At 33.5% G+C, this 13,911-nt stretch overlaps 1 protein-coding gene across 5 annotated transcripts in view; it reads left to right on the top strand.

Moving 5' to 3' along the window:
* CCSER1 (coiled-coil serine rich protein 1) overlaps positions 1-13,911 on the top strand; it is a 1,122,213-nt gene that overhangs the window by 438,400 nt on the left and 669,902 nt on the right. The gene's annotated exons all lie outside the window — the stretch shown is intronic.

Below are 13,911 nucleotides of genomic sequence, written 5' to 3' on the forward strand. Positions count from 1 at the left end.
TTTCCTCTAATATTTTTTAATGGTGTGTTCTCAAGATAAGTGAGTGAGGGAAGTGAGTGAAGGCAGGGGCAATTTCTAAGCAAAACTGTGGTGTTTGCTGGAGTCTAGATTCAGTCTGATCCCCTGGGGCAGGACGAGACTCTGTAGCTAGTATGACTTTTACTAGCTCCCATTTTGAGGCAAAGAGGCTGTCCTTTTCTACCTTCATGTATCAGTTATTGACTTTGGGAAAGAAGGCTGCTAATCTCCCAGTAGAAGCAGCTTCTCATAGGCAAAGGGAAATTCTCCAAAGAAGGAAGCAGTTATGAACCTTTAACAACCAACACTCATAGCAATCGGGCCTAATAAAGGGGGGTACGGACAGGGTATCAAAAGCGTTCAATATACATTATTGAGCAATCGAGAGCAAAGTCATATTTAACCACACACACACACACACACACACACACACACACGCACTTCAGTCATTAAGTCCCTCTTAACTGCTGAAAATTAACTGTGAACTATTATAGGGTAAAAAATACATACTGTTTTTCTTTATCTGGGGATATGTCAATGTATATCAGTCAAGTATAGCAATATTTGTGTATAATGGGTTATGTGTTAAAGTAATGTTCCATATTTAACTATTATAGAAGGACAGAGAAGGGTTCAACTATTGCTACCTTCTATTTATATTTTTTAAAGATGCAATGAGCAAAAAAATAAATACCAGATATGATTTTTTAACTTAAAAGTTTAAGCCTCATTTCTCTGATAAATTCAACCATATGGAATATCTTACTTGTATAGAGTGCTGTATGAGCTACATATACCCACATACTTGTGCCTGTGACATGAAATGTATAGTAATATCTCATTATTCAGTTGCCAATTATTGCCAAACTTAAATTAATTAAAACATGATGTGCATCATTAGGATTCAAAAGCAATAAATAATTTCCTGAACGTCACCATAAAGGGCACAAAATGCCGTGCTGGCTGAGGCATGTGCACGTTAGTATGGAAAAAAAATATAAACAAAACCTGCTCACAACCCAGAAATCCTCTTCACAAAGGTAACAGAGAAAGCACTTTTATTATTGAATAAGCATTAAACTGGAATGTGCTGCACATCACAGACAGTCCATTAAGAGATTGCAAAGAGAGAAATCTCACCTTTTAGATATAGCCACTCACATATAACCCAGTACATGAATGTTCTCAAAATACAGTCATTCCTCATTTCATTGTGCTTTCTCTTATTTCACTTTGCAGATGTTGTGTGTTTTTGTTGTTATTGTTGTGTTGTTGTTTTTTTTGTTTTGTTTTGCAAATTAAGGGGCTGTAGCAACCCTGCATGGAATAAGCCTATCGGCACCATTTTTTGCAACAGCATTTGCTCACTTCATCTCTCTGTTTTGGTAATTTTCTCAATATTTCAAACTTACTCATTATTATTATATATGTTATGTTGATCTGTGAGCACTTATCTTTTATATTGCTTACTATTGTAATTGTTTTGTGGTGCCAGGAGCTGTGACCATATAAAACAGTGAACTTAATAAAGGCTGTGTGTTCTGACTGCTCCACCAACCAGCTCTTTTCTTATCTCTCCCCCTCTTCTCTGTCCTCCCTACTCCCTGAGACACAGCAATATTGAAATTAGGCCAATTAATAAATCTATAATGGATTCTAAGTGTTCAGGTGAAAGGAAGAGTCACCTATCTCTCGCTTTAAATCAAAAGCCAGAAATAATTAATCTTAGTGAAGAAGACATATCAAAATCCAAGACAGACTGAAACTAGACCCTTTGTGCCAAACAGTTAGCCAAGTTGTAAATGCAAAGGAAAAGTTCTTGAAGGAAAATAAAAGTGTTGCTCCAGTGAACCGATGGATGATAAGAAAGCAAAACAGTCTTATTGCTGATATGGAGAAAGTTTTAGTAGTCTGGATAGAAGATCAAAGATCAAACCAGCTACAACATTCCCTTAAGACAAAGCTTAATCCAGAACAAGGCCTTCTCTTCAGTTCTATGAAGGCTGAGAGAGGTGAGCCTCTCTCAGAGAAGGGACCCTTTTTTTCTGCAGAAGAAAAGTTTAAAGCTAACAGAGGTTGGTTCAGAGGCTTAAGGAAAGAAGCCATCTTCATAATGTAGACTTACAAGGTGAAGCAGCAAGTATTGATATTGAGAAATTGTTCATAAAAGGAAGACTCAATCAACATGGCAGATTGTATTGTCCTATTTTAAGAAATTGTCACAACCACCCCAGCCTGTAGGAGGAGCTGCAGCAAGTTATCCAGAAGATCTAGCTAAAATAATTAATGAATGTAGATACACTAAACAGATTTTCAGTGGAGACAAAATAGCCTATATTGGATGAAATTGCCATCTAGAACTTTCATAGTTAAAGAGAAGCCAATGCCTAGCTTTAAAGCATCAAAGAACAGGCTGACTCTCTTGTTAGGGGCTGATGCAGCTGATGACTTTAAATTGAAGACAATGCTCATTTACCATTCCCTAAACCCTAAGGCCCTTAAGAATTATGCCAAATCTACTCTGCCTATGCTCTGTAAATGTAACAAAAAAGTCTAAACGACATTTTCTGTTTAGAAAATGCTTTACTGAAAATTTTAAGCACACTGTTGAGACCTACTTCACAGAAAAAGTCTCCTTTCAAACCAGGCTCATTAACAATGTACCTAGTTACCCAAGAGCTCTGATGGAGATGTATAATGAGATTAATGTTGCTTTCATGCCTGCTAAGCACAATATCCAACTGCAGCCAATGTATTAATGAGTGTTATTATTTAATAAATACATTTTGTAATGCAGTACTTGCCATAGACAGTGATTGCTCTAGTGGATATGGGCAAACAAAAAATTGAAAACCTTCTGGTAAGGATTCATTCTAGGTGCTATTAAGAACATTTGTGATTCATAGCAAGGGGTCGAGATAGCAACATTAACAGGAATTTGGAAGAACTGGATTCCAACCCTCATAGATGACTTTGAGGGGTTTGTTCTAGACTTCAGTACAGGAAGTAACTGCAGATGTGATGGAAATAGTAAGAAAACTAAAATTAGAAATGGAATCTGATGATGTAACTGAATAGCTGCAATCTCATGATGAAACTTCAACAAATGAAGAGTTGCTTCTTATGGATGAGCAAAGAAAGTGGTTTCTTGAGATGGCATCTACTCCTGATAAAGATGCTGTGAAGATAGTTGAAATGTCAACAAAGGATTAGAATGTTACATAACCTTAGTTGATTAAGCAGCAGCAGGGTTTAAGAGGATTGCCTCCAATTTTGAAAGAAGTTCCGCTGTGGGTAAAATGCTATCAAACAGCATCGTAAGCTACAAAGAAGTTTTCATGAAAGGAAGACTTGTTCAATGTGGCAGATTTCATTTTTGTCCTATTTTTAGAAATTGTTACAACAACTCCAGTCTTCAGCAACCACTACCCTGGTCAGCAGTCATCAGCATCAAGGCAAGACCCTCCACCAGCAAAACGTTTTCAACTTACCAAGTCTCAGATAAAGTCTAGCATTTTTTAACAATAAAGTATTTTTAATTAAGATGTACACATGTTTTTAGATATAATGTTATTATACACTTAGACTACAATATAGTGTAAACATAACTGCTATGTATACTGGGAAACCAAATAATTTGTGTGACTCACTTTATTGAGATATTCACTTTAAATATGGAACTGAATAGCTCTGAGGTATGCCTGCAAACAATAACTAGTCATCAAGTAAAAAGAACTTGACAGCCTATGTCATCCTAAATCTATCTGATAATTAGGGTGACCATCTGTGTTAGCTAATTGGCTTTATCCAGGGGAGAAACAAACTTTTTATATCTTTATGACAGGAGTTTCTTTTGCAGCTTTGAGCAAGGTGCCCAGAAAGTTGGACAACTACCCTCTCACAGAAATTGGGAGATAGGAGTGCTATCTCCCTTTAGGTCTACATTTCAAAGAGATGACTCCTAAATTTTTGTGAAAGATGTCCCTAGGTCTAAAAGCTGACAAAAGGCTTATGTAGCTTTCAAATACACACACACACACACACACACACACACACACACACACACACATCGGGGGTGCCAAAAAATGTATACAGGTAGACACTTTGGTCAACTTTGCTTAAGCAGTAGTTCGCCATAATCAGGAGTGTCTGTAGACTGATGGTAACTACTTTGAGCACCTCTTGTAATTGCAGAAGTCAAAGGTGACTTGTATTCATCTTTTGTCATTGGTATAAATTGAGTATTACAATTTTAATAGTTTTTCCTTTCCTAAAATGTGGATACATTTATTCAGCACCCTGTGTGTTTGTGTGTGTGTATTTCAAACAGAGGAAAAACTACTTATAATTACAAGTTTTCAAAAGTATATGTTTTAAGACATTGGAGGGAAGGGAAATCTCTTTTATTTTCAACAGTGAGAATTAAGCCTCTTATTCTTAATTTTTGTCAATACACTATTCATGTTGGAGCTCTTTAGGCCGCTGGGGAATCATTTGACATAGTTGCATAGCTTCAAAACTCGCAGCAGATTTTACATTATCTGAGATGCAGACTTCTTGTTAGAGACAGGCGTGCTGTCTGTAGCATGATAAAGGGACAACTGTCAAGTCTGACAGTGAGTGGAGAGACAATACTTACAAAAAAAAAAAAAGAAAAAAAACAGAGAAGTATGCAAAGGAAGAAAGGAAAGGGGAGACTAGGAAGAAGGAAATGGTCAGCAGTATTTTCTAGTGGGAAGAAAACAGTCCTGCCACTGGGAAATCCCTGTGAACAGCATTGTATTTCCACACAAAAATTATAATTGACATTGAAGAGTAAATCTTTACAATCAGTAAATCATTTAACACTGTTAATCCACAGACAGTCTCAAGGTTGCTTTGAGATCACATTCCTGTTATCTTTCATGATGCACTTTGACCATGTTAGGTTTCTTCAGAGCCTATAAAAAAGTGCAAATTTTCTGTAAGTGAGTGGTTTTTGGTTTTTATAAGTAATATTTTAGGGATTGTGTACAAATCACTATGTATGTGAATAAGTCACCCACAGGAAACATCAGGGCCCACTGACCTAGGGTGACAGAAAAGAGCAATTGTTTATTGCAATTGTAAAAGAAATGCTTTTGTCTTACATTATTATTGCTATTTTTCAGTGGGTGGTTTAGTTAAGTATAGCATATGCTTTACAAATAGAGATGCACAGTCTCTGAAACCAGACTGCCCAGCTCTGCTATGTCCTATCATTGTGACCTTGAGCAAGTTATTTCAACCTTTCCTATCCGTTTCCTCATTTTAAAATGGTAATTATTAATAGTGTTTACTTCAGAGAGAGACACTGTCAAAACAAATCAATAAATATAAACTATTATTTCTAAACTATTACTTACAGTACAATCTTACTTAAACCTGAAGACAATTGTGCTTTATTTAAGGAAGGAAAGAAAGAGAGGGGTAATATTTCTCAGAAGAATTTCTAACCAAAATGCTTGTTTTCCCATCACATGTTGAGAAGGTGCTCTCTAAAAATGCAAGAAAAAAATAATGTATATTTTTATATTTTCAGTGAATGTTTATTGTGTAGCTGATGGTAGCTAAATTTATTTTGTAGATTCACAAAATGTTAGTTAGAAATCATATTGTATTTTCAGTTTACTTATGTAGAACTCAGTTTTATGATTTCAAATTTTAGTGTATAGCTTATAGTTAGGACAATTTTATTTTTGCCTTTGCTGACATGTAATTTGATATTAATGATATATTTAAAGACTTTGGTGATAGGTAATACACATAATCTGATTCATTATAATACGTAGTATGAAAATGTGTATTTTTTTCCACATGGTAGCATATGTCTATTTGTAGACTGAATTAAGACGTGAGAATTGCACAGACTTTACATAACTCAGGAAAATAATGAATTTTTAGACAGTTTCTTTTGGTATTTCAATCTTGAATAATAAAGGAAAGGGAAGGATTGTCAAAATATTTATAATTTTTAAGTATTACCTTTAGAAAGCAAAAGTAATCTACTTGTCCAATACTGCTGACACTAGAATGAATCAAAATAAAGTATTTATTATTTTATAATATTTTACTGAACTACCAGTGTTAAAAGCTATTGAGCAAGTGGGAGGCAAGCTTTCCCCTCCCTCTTTGATGTCTCAACATAGGTGTCAGCCTGCAAACAATACATCCTTACTCTGATTTGGTAAACTTGGGGTAGGTAGATCATATTGGAGATTATGTGTGTGTGCATGTGTGTGTGTGTGTACTATATAGATATAGATACAATATATATGTTATATGTATATAGGTATGTATTATATATATAATTATTGCATATAATATATATATATTTATATATTGCCATAAATTGTATATTTATATACATATATAATATATATATATATATATATATATATATATAAATTGTTTTCCAGAATGGATTTAGAAACAAATCTATTTTACACTTTAAATTTTAATAAACCTATTTCTATTGATTTCTTCATATAATGTGCATATGCTAAAAATAAGTCATTACACTTCTAGTTAATCATCAATTTAATTAGATCTTTTTAGAGCTTTAAAAAAAATTACTTTTTTCTGTGAAGAATGACAACAGGTGCTTTTTTCCAGATGTAGTATATTATAGATTGGTGAATTACTTTTTCTTTTCCCATATCTTAACATTATAGAGAATCGTTTCTCCAAGAAATCTGTATTAGGCTGGCTATGCTATGTATCAATAGCAGATTATTACAAAATCTCAGTGGTTTAACATTAACAAAAGTTTGCTTCTTGCTTTTGCTCCATGTCTGTTATGTAGCCAGGGCTTTATTCTGTAAAATCATTCAGGGTCCCAGACTATTGCAGGTACCACATATCCTATAGGTGCATTTTCTTAGTCACCACAGCAGCAAAAGAAAATCCCTGGTAGACTCACACCTGTTTTGGGCTTTATCTCAAAAGCGGCATACTTGATTTCAGCTTGTAGCCCTCTAGTCAGAACTAGTTCCAAAGCTCCACCTCACCAAGAGGAAAGGGTAGAAACAGAAGAAGTGGTTACTGGTTAGCATTAATAATGTGTACTGATATCCAAGAGCTTATTTTGACTTAACTGTATGAATGGTTATGTAAATCCTCACAACATGGTAAATCCATGAATGTTACTGTACCCATCCTATTTTATTAATTACTAAATAGCTTTATTGGAATTATTTTGAATTATTCAATTTTGAAAGTATTTTCAATGTTTTATACTTTGACAGTAAATTATAATCTTTTTCAGATTATTTTTGAACATCAATGTAAAAATAAATGACTGCATTAGCTAATGGCAATCGTATCATTCTTGGTTAATATTATTTTCACACTTCCCTATACATCATAATTTAGTTAATACATAATAAAAACGTGGATTGGCTTTCACTAATCACTGAGTCATTTAAATTATAATTTTAAAGATCTTGCCAGTTGCTAAATAATCTCATTGTGAAAAATTTGCAGGGGAAATTAACAATTAGTGAAATGGAAATGATTTTAAAATAGACAAGCTCTAATTAAATTGCTTTGGAACCAACATTTTTTTATTCACTAAATACTGCATTTAAAAAAAAATTTTGCCAAAATGATCAATTATGCTTTTAATTTTAAACTTTTAAAAAGAACATCACATACCCATTGGATTCAAGAGAAAAGCATTTCCCTAAAGTACAGAATTTAGGGTTTTACTAAAATTGATAAAAACATGTCTCAAGTAATAAATTAATGAGAGATTATATGTTTGATAATGGTCTGAAATTGTCTTGTGATGCATGTTTCTTTGACTGAAAGAGCGAATGGAACAAAATAATTGCTATCTTCTTTCGGTCTTTTCCTCTAACATATTTCTAAGCTTTCAGCTGTTAATAGCAATTATACAAAAGATGCTTTCCCAAAGCTTTCAATCTGTCATGTTTTGTTTGTACTCAAGAGACTTCTCTGAGTTTGATTCAATGATTATGTTTTGAAATAACAGCTTCACATCATCTTCTAAAATTTAAAATAAAATCATATAATATTGTCAAAATTAGACGTAGTATCTCAATTACAATTTTGTGTAACAAAGGACTATATCTATGTTGTTTCACTTTCGTTATTTTGGCATGTGATCAATTTCTTTAAGAAAATGTGTTGTGTCTGAGAAACAAGATTTGAAATATGTTTTTTTGAACTCCTTTGAGCTTTAATTTCTTTATTTCTAAAATCAGATTACTATAAACATCTATCTCTTTTGAGGACCAAACGATACAACTAGCATAGTTTCTGCCATTTTTTACCCACTTTAAAAAGAACACATCTTATCCATTACTTTTGTCCTTACTGTTTAAGCCTTGTGTTTATTCAAGTTTATAAATTCTTAGAGCTAGAAGGAATTATTTTGGGTCTGGTGGTTTCTTTTTACTATTTTTTTAAATTATGTTTCTTTACCTGTTATTTTTGGTAAATGTTTGTTTTCTGATGTAGAATTTTAGAGTCAAGGAAGAATAGAAAACAATAAAATGGGAGAGGCTAGAGTTATCTATTAATATTACTGCTTTTTTAGAGAATAATAAATAGTTACAGTTGTATTTTAAATTTGGACACAATTTTACCCACTGATAAGCTACTGTATAGAGCAGAATGTTTTGATATTCAGGTCACAGAATACTTTAGCTCAAACGTTCTCAAACAATATCCACAATGGTAGGATGAGCTCCAGGCATAGAAACTCAGTGGTTAGTCATGTCATCCAAGGCCCATGTACTTTTCTACATTCTACCTTGGCACTGGAGATAGCATCAGCTTCAGGCTAGCAACAAGATGGCTGCAGCATTTCCAGGCCACACCTCCAGTCACAATCACATCCCAATATGAAGAGAATTCTGTAACTTTCTGTGTTTCATTCTTGAGATTGAGGAAACTATCCTCCAGAGACACCAGTAGATTTATCAGAATTATCTCATCTTTACAAACAATATGGGAAATCAGGATATATTACCAGTCATTTAAAAATGTAATGGATATTAGGGTGTCAATCAAAGACAGTACTATAGGCCACATTTTTAGCTACCCACCATGCAAGCAAATGTTCTTCCCATACATAGGAATTTCCAAAAATTCCCATGCCTATCTGAAATATATTTGTACCTTACCATAAATGAGACGACATAAGACTCCTACAAGTAACTAAAGCAAGTTCAACCTCAGAATCTCTGTTTTAAGTGTAGTTCTTTCCAACTGGTTAGAATGAAACTGTGTATAGTTCACTGAAAAACAGTTTTTGGTTTGTTTTTTTTTAACTCTCTGCCCAAGGTTGACAACTTCTGATAGTGGAGAATAGAAAATACTACTACCATTAAAAACTCTCCTTCAAAAAAAAAAAAAAAACAGAAAACTAACCACAGTTGTACTGATTCATAACGTGTTGCATATTCTGCTGGACAATAGTAGTAGTGAGTGCACTCAGTTCTGATAGTTGACTAAAGTCCTTATTCTGCCAATCTTACAGTCTGCGTTCAGGGGCAGGGAGTGGTAGTGGCAACTTCCTCATCCATATCTGCCTTTGGTGTTTGGCGATGGAAATGAGGAAGAATGCCTTACCTTGGACTGCACAGCTTTAACAACTCCCTTCCTGTTGAGTGGCTTTAGTAAGCTAAAGATTGCTCTAAGCATAAAAATACACTTTTGGTGAGGCTTCCAGTCACTTCGGTAGTGAAATTCCATTAAATATTTAGTTGGCTTCTAACTTATTTGCATTCAGTTCCATGAAATATTTTTTTTCAGGAACACCTGTGCTCGGACTCTGACCTGGCACCCCAGGTTAGCCCCAACTCACTCATCTTTCTTAAGGTGGCCTTGTTGATACTGAGTTTTGTTCAGAAACCAGAAAAGCTCAACAGTCATAAATGCTTCTTTAAGTGGAAAAAGCATAGATTGTTAGCATAAGTTTTTCTGATTTGGGAATATAAACCCAAGTACAAAAGGGCAGAGGTATAGCAAACATTGGTTTATGTTTTCAACTCTGTCTGGAGGCCACCAGCAAGGTCATGTATTAAGGATATCTATGAACCCCATTAGGGAACTAAGGGCCAAAGACAATCACCCAAGACATGCCGTATTTCCTCCCACTCCCAACACCTTTTTCAGAGCCCTGTATGTTCTGCATAATTTGTAAATAATTTCTCATTTTTAAAGTCAATGTGTGTTTGTGTATATTTGTGCATGCATGTGTATATGATCTTGCAAATCCACAAACCACACACACGCACACACACACATACACACACACACCCCCCTGTACACTAAACTTCTGTGAAATTATTTAATGGTATACACCACCTAATGTTACAAGTTTCCTTTTAAAAATTTTTTTACCTAGCCTACTCCTAAGGTGATCGTCACAGTATTATATACTCGCTATCCCATTAAAAATAAGTACCCTAATAAACATATACTGGATTTTAAAATTGAAATAAATTTTAGCCTCTCAGAAGAGTAAAGAAGACTTACTAAAATGTTTAGGTAAATGACCTTGTTAATCTCCATGCTGGATGATGTTTGATGGTGGCATTTATATGTCTCCTGTGATCCTGTTCTCACAACATTCAAATCATTTTACCCATACACTGAGACAGAGAAAATATATGGCAAACCCATTTAACTGATGCATCTATGGAACTTTTTAAACACTTTAAATGAAATATCTACTTGGGCAGGCAAATATTTATAAAATTACCTTGGATAAATCAGTTGTGCTTTCAGATTCTGAGGCAACACAAGACTCCGTATAAATATATGATATTATTTTTTACTCAAATGTATGTCTGAAAATATTTTTATATTACTATGCTAGAGAGCTACTAAAATTTCTTTAGAAGATAACTAGTGTACATATATCGGGAAAGGCTGAAGATACATGAATTCGAAAGCATTTTCTCTCACAGTTTTTAGCATTCAAATTAATGCAGGGAAGACTGAACTTGATCTGGAGAAGGAGAACCAGATCCATGACCACTGGAAATGACTGAACAGTTGCATGGAATTCTGGATGCTCGTGGGTATCCAGTAAGTCCAAGTTTAATTATTGTGTAACCTCTGGAAAATGGTTCAGTCCTCAGTTTCTCATAAAATAAGACTTTGGATCTAAATCATTTCTAAGTTCTCTAATTTTTATGACACTCTGAAGTTATGCTACCAACGATACACCAAAGCCAATTAATTCCCTAAGTATCTAATGCATGTTTTCCACGATACCACCGTGGCTACTATGTGCAGTTGGTACTTTTATTACTATGAAGGATGGAAGGAAGGGAAGGAGGGAGGGAGAGAAGAAGGAAGCGACAAAAAAAAGTCCTATCTTTCAGTTTATAATTTAGTTGACAGAACAGACAAGCACATGTTAAAAACTGAAAAATTATTTTTGACAATGAAAATGACAGTTTAAAAAAATGATGTTTGCTCTGTTTTAATCAACCTGAAGGAAAGTGATGGTTATTGTTATATGTAAAGAACACTGGACCATGAGTCAGAAAATTTCAAGCAAATCCCAATTTTGCAATACCATTCTTGTATGATTATGAGTATCTATCATGACTTAGGTACTTTGCTAACTATCTTTCATATGTTAATAGTCCTCAATTCAAATGAACTTAAGCTGGAACATTCAAACTTTTGTGATTAAATGCACAACTTATCTCTTTTCTTGGTAGAAAAATTGTATTTATGTTATGAACTTTTTCATGAATCCTGGTATTTAGGAAGCTATAGAAGTTGAGTAAATAATCATTTAATGTTTGCTAGGCAGCTAATGTACTTAGTCTGTGGTACAGTGGTAAATTTCCCTGCTTAATTGAGAGAAAAGGTCAATAGAAAGTGGGAAAGTAAGTTCCAGTATAGTTCTTTTATGTTCCCACTAGCTTGCAGTGCCAATGGAATGTTTTGTACCATGGACAAACCTAATGGTTCAAAATGTTCTCTTCTTTGGGGGTGTGGAAAATGGCTTCGTATTTGTTTTGTTTTTGTTTCCTCAACAAAATTTCCAGAGCTGGGAAAAAGTCTCAAAATCTTTCCATCTTACAAAGAGTCAGACTGCTTATTAAATGTGCCAACGTCTGCCAAATGCTCCCTTCAGTATAAAAAGCACCATTAAGCCAGTATATTGGGCATTTTCTCACTGCATCCTGTGTGTGTGTGTGTGTGTGTGTGTGTGTGTGTGTGTCTGTATGTGTGTGTTAATTGATGAAACCAATTTAAACACTGACTTCTTTAAAAAGCTGGCTACAAACTTAAATTTTATAAAGAAGAGATGTTTGGATGTCACAGGAATCATTTACTATACTATCTAATCTGAATACCAATGACTAAAATTTACCATTAACATGCATTCTTTATTAATGTTGCCTTATTTTGCTTTCAGAGGGCATGTAAGGAGAAGGCCAGAATTGGGGGGCAAAAAAAAAAAAATACACGTGTTTTGTTTTGTGGGTTTTTTGGCCAATCTAGAATTTCTGATCTCTATATACTTTGGCAACCATTAGGGAACTAAAGAACGTGTAATTGAAATAAATTAATTAAAATTTCAAATTCAAAGACACAGTGATTCGAATAAAAGCCTCAGATAATGTGAACTTGATAAGTTTATCAATTATAAATAAAAAAATCTAGCATAAAGAGGAGTTTAGTGACTTGTGAGACTAAGTAATTTTAAACATGCATCTAGTACAGTAAAGTATTATAAGGGATTAATTTATAAACTAAATCATTGACCTGTAGATATTAGGTAATAACATCTCACTTTTATTGCACAATTTATAATATACTATCTGAGAGTCCTTGAGCTTGTGGTCAAAATGGATTAGTTTACTATTATTAACTTGTTATTTCCTCTTTGTTTATTCTTTGGGTAGGAATTGTTACTCAAAATATCATACAATGTTAGATCTAGAAAAGAATAAGAAACAGAACTAAACTCATTACTTACATAGGAGGAAAGTCTAAAGGCAAAACAGTTGTGATTGTATAGGTTCATGTGACATTTGACTGTGGTCACATGACATTCAGTAAGCTCATTTCCGTGAATCTTAACAGCTTCTGAACTTGAGAAGGAAAAACAAATACATACTCTATTTATATTAGTACAATTTGTTTCACTTCATTTATTGATATTATTAAACCAAATATTTACATTTTGATATCCTGGTAGTGATTATTATATTTTTCAATAAATTTTCTTTATGTTGTATAAAATCTCCATCATATTTTGTTTAGTATAAGCATTACTGGTATTATATGATGATGGTATTAAAACTGATTATTTAGAAACCGTTATCAAACAAACGATATAGATAACTTGGAAGAGTAAGTGAATTCCTCAATACTAGTTCAATTCATTTAACTATGAATTTTTAAATTAATTTAAATGTTCCATTTTCTGTAAATAATTACTCTTTTTAAAAACTTACTGATTACTTTTCCCAAATATAAATTTTATATCCAAATATCAATTTAATTTATAGGCAGTGATCATTAGAGTTAGATTAGCATCATTTTATTTTTTTATTATATTTTAATTGAAAAGGAAGTGTGTTACCAGTCAGGGTGAATAATGTCCACAGATAATGTGCACCGTATTTTGTGGCTGAATTTATTTACATTCACATTAACTGATTTGCTCTTGCCAACCAGTTCCACATTCAACAATTATTTATACAAATACCTCATTGTGGTTTTTATATATTTATCATTTCAGATCACAAGATGGATATTTTAACATGCTGGGTATTTTACTGTGGTTAAAATTAATTGAGAAATGGCTATTTTTTTAAAAGCTGTGGACAGGAAGTTATTTGAGCTGAACTTAACTAAACCGAGAGCTTT

The sequence above is a fragment of the Rhinolophus hipposideros genome, assembly GCF_964194185.1.
Source record: "Rhinolophus hipposideros genome assembly, chromosome: 1".
In the NCBI taxonomy this organism is placed as follows: Eukaryota; Metazoa; Chordata; class Mammalia; order Chiroptera; family Rhinolophidae; genus Rhinolophus; species Rhinolophus hipposideros.